This window comes from Sarcophilus harrisii, chromosome 3, assembly GCF_902635505.1.
Source record: "Sarcophilus harrisii chromosome 3, mSarHar1.11, whole genome shotgun sequence".
In the NCBI taxonomy this organism is placed as follows: domain Eukaryota; kingdom Metazoa; phylum Chordata; class Mammalia; order Dasyuromorphia; family Dasyuridae; genus Sarcophilus; species Sarcophilus harrisii.
The window spans coordinates 237989551-237993816 of record NC_045428.1 but is presented as its reverse complement, the minus strand read 5'-3'; positions in this window follow the sequence as shown (position 1 = coordinate 237993816).

Sequence of the window (4266 nt, the reverse complement as noted above, 5' to 3'; positions counted from 1 at the left end):
AATTGCAACTACTATTTTTTGGTAGTAGTTGTTAAAATAAAACCCATTCTAACTCTGTGTTATATTTTTGCTTTCAATTATGTTTCTTTCAAGCAACATATTATAGAACTGAACAAGGAATAACTGATTGGCTTAAGATTGGAAAAGGAGTACAAGATTGTATATTATCACCTTATTTATTTAACTTGTATGCAAAGTACATCATGGGAAATGCCAGGCTGGATGAATCAAAAGCTACAAGTAAGGTTGTCAGGATATATATGAACAATTTCAAATTATGCAGATGGTATCATGCATCTCTGATGGCAGAAAGTGAAGAGGAATTAAGAAGCCTACTAATGAGGGTGAAAGAAGAAAACATAAAAGCTGACTTGAAGCTTAAAATAAGAGGAAAAATCCTAAAATTTTGACAGCTGGTAACATTACTTTCTTACAAATAGAGAAGAAACGATAGGAGTGTCAGATCTTATATTCTTGGCCTAAAAGATCACAGCAGACTGTGACTGCAGCCATGAAATTAATACTTGAACCTTAGAAGGAAAGCTATAGTAAATATGGACAGCATACTAACAAGCAGAGACATCATCTTGTAAACAAAGCTGTGATTTTTATAGTAGCAGATTTTAAAAGTCTCTTGGTCAGCAAAGAGATCAAATCAGTCAATACTTAAAAGAAATTAATTCAGGCAACTAAAAGGTGAAATGGTGAAACTGAAACTTAAATACTTTAGTCCCATAATGACAAGATGAGGCTCATTGGAAAAGAGCCTGATGGTGGGAAAAATTGAAGGCAAAAGGAAAATGGGATGGCAGAATTTGAAATGGATACACTGTCATTGAAACAATGACCATAAAGTTGAAAAGGTTTTTAGAGATAATGGAGGACAGAGGGGCCTGATGTACTATGATCCATGGGCTCATGAAAAGTCAGATACAACTGAATGACTAAACAACATTATTTTAATTTTGCTATTTTCCTCTATAATTCATTTAACTTTTTCTTTAAGAATGTGGATACTATGCAATTTGATGAATGTGTATTTATTGTAATTAATTTATTTTCTTTGGTACTTTTTAGCAAAATATAATTTCCTTGAAAATTAGGACTATTAAATTAGAACTGTTTTTGCTATTGCTTTGCTTGTAATTATATTGTGACTGGCATTTTTTACTTTGTCTGAAGAATAATAGATTTGACTTTAGCCTTTGTTCTGTGTATATCTTTCTGTTTTAAATGTATTTCTTGGAAGTGACATATGGGAGTTTGGTTTCCAAATTATTCTGCTATTCTCTTCCATTTTATGGTAAGTTCATCCCATTTATATTTATAGACATTGTTGATTGTGCATTTATTTCTCTCCAACTTTTTTTTTTGTATGCTTTCCCTTGTTTTTTGTTTTTCACCCTTTTAAGAATTTGTTTTGCTTTGGTTAATCTTTTTTTAATCTATCTTCTTTATAATTTATGCTTTTTTAATTCTTTCCCTTCCTGTTGCCTTCCTAAGTGAATTTTCTATACCCAAATGTTTATGCTTATATGCATATTATTCTGTCTTTTATCCAATTAAGATGATGATAATCAAGTATTGCTCAATCAGTACCTCTTTCTTGTTCTATAGATCAATACTTGCATACTCAATTTATGGGCTTTAATTTTCCCATTCTTTCTCTTCCTCTTTACCAGTGTATTCTCCTCTTCTCTTCTCTTTCTTGTCTTCTTTTAAAATTATCAGAACATAACAGAATTATTCACAAGATCTCTGTTTAATTAGGCTCCCTGTATGGCATTTGATAATGTTTTAAGAGATACACATATTATTTCCTTAAATAAGAATGGAAACAGTTTAACCTTATTTAACTCCTTATTATTGGTCACTGATGTTTATCTTTTTATTTTTTCTTGATTCCTGTGTTTGTACATTTTCTTTTCTTTTTTTGGTACAAATCTCCCATTTTGTAGAAATAGGAAATGAGTTCAAAATATCATAGAGATCATAGTAATCATAATGACTAATATATAATATTGTGCTATTCATTGTCCTATACCCTTTACAATGATTACTTCACAACAACCCTGGGAAGGAAACATTTTGCTTTCAATTCTTGCTTGATTTGCTTTCAAAAATAGCATTTTATTTTCCTCCCCAGTTATAGGTAAAAAAAAAAACCCAAACCAAAAAAAAACCCCAATAACTTTTTCATTTGTTTTAAAAACTTTTAGTTCCAATTTCTCTCCCTTCCCCCTTCTCTACCACCCCTTATTGAGAAGGCAAGTTGATATAGGTTATACGTGTATAGGAATGCAAAATATTTCCAAAAAAGTCTATAATAAAAGAAAACAGAGGAAAAAATACCTCAAGAAAAATAAAGTTAAGAAAGTATGCTTCAATCTGTATTTAGAAACCATCATTTCTTTCTCTGGATATGGATAGCATATTTCATCATAAGTCATTCATATTAGTTGTGAATCAGTGCATTTCTGAGAATACCTAAATCATTCACAGCTAGTTGATCATCTTGCAATATTGCTGTTACTTTGTACACAGTACATTTCACTTTGCATCAGCTTATGAGTCTTTTCAGGTTTTTCTGAGCATATCCTGCTCATCATTTATTGAAGAATAAGTGTTTTATCACAATCATATATCATAACTTGTTTAGTCATTGGCATCTCTTCAATTTCCAATTCTTTGCCACAAGAGAATTACTATAAATATTTTTGTACATATAGCTGCTTTCCTTTTAAATTTTTTATTAAAGATTTATATTTTCAAAACATATGCATTGATAATTTTTCAGCATTGTCCCTTACAAAACCTTATGTTCCAATTTTTCTCCTCTTTTCCCCCACCCCTACCACTAGATGGCAAGCAATCCAATATATGTTAAACATGGTAAAAATACATGTTAAATCCAATATATGCATGCATGTTTATATAATTATCTTGATGCACAAGAAAAATCAGGTCAAAAAGGAAAAAAAATGAGAAAGAAAATAAAATACAAGCAAACAACAACAAAAAGAATGAAAATGCTATGTGGTGATCCATATTCAGTTCCCACAGTTCTCTCTCTGGGTATTGATGGCTCTCTTAATCACAAGATTATTGGAACTGGCCTGAATCATCTCATTGTTGAAAAGAGCCATGTCCATCAGAATTGATCATCTTATAATCTTGTTGTTGCCATGTACAATGATCTCCCCCATGTTTGTACATTCTCTACTCAGCTCTTGTCTTTTCATCAGGAACTCTTTCATCAGGAATTCTTAAATTATCTCTCCTGTATTTGTTTTCTAGATAATTTTTTTTTTTTATTAAGAGATCCCTCACTTTTTTTTTCTATTTTGACAGATTTTTCAAAGTCTTTTGACTCTGTCTCTTGGAGTCATTTGGTTCATTCTAATTTTTAGGGTATTTATTACTTGTGTAAGTTTTCATACTTTCCAAACTTTGGGCTTCTTATTCCTAGTTATTCATTTTCTTATCATATGTTTCTTCCATAATTTTATTTCTTTTTACATTTTCCCCTCAGCTGATCTTACTTGAATTTAAAATTAATTTTTACTCTCATGTTAACCTCTTATTTCATCTTTCAGTAATTTTTTTGAACATGTGTTCAAGTTGATTTTTTTCTTTAATGTTTTTCTTATAGATGTTTTTGAATCATTTTCTTTTCCTGAATGTGTCTTAATCTTTAAGTCTGTTTTATCTTTTTATAGGATTTTTGAAATTTGTTTGATCATTCTTCCAGTCTTCTTGATTTTGGACTATTTATTAGTGCTGAACTTTACACACTTCTGAGGGAGGAGACTTATGATGGGCTTTTGCTAGTATATAAGGGGAAGTATAAGAGGGGAAGCAACAAAATGATAATGCCTATGGTCTCCTAGCAATAAGATGGACTTCAAGAGAAGGAAAGATATGGTAGAAGAAAGAATGTGAAAGTGGGGCTATGAAAGGAGAGGGTGTTGGTATACAAAGAATGGGGAGATCCATTGAATACTGCTTGCATTCAGAAAAACATTTATTTTTCTACCCACAAGTCAGGTGGTCCTACTTAAATAAATCAGCAAGGCACCCTAAGGGAGAAACAGAAGACAGTATGTGATAAGAAAATCAAGTTGCCACCACCATCACCGGGATCACTACTTCTCTCCTCCCCCCACTTACCCACTCTAGATGCTGATGAAGAAAGTATAAGATCCTAAACCAAGAAACCTGAGATAGTAATGCTTCTAGCCCAATGTCTAAAGCCATCATCCTGGG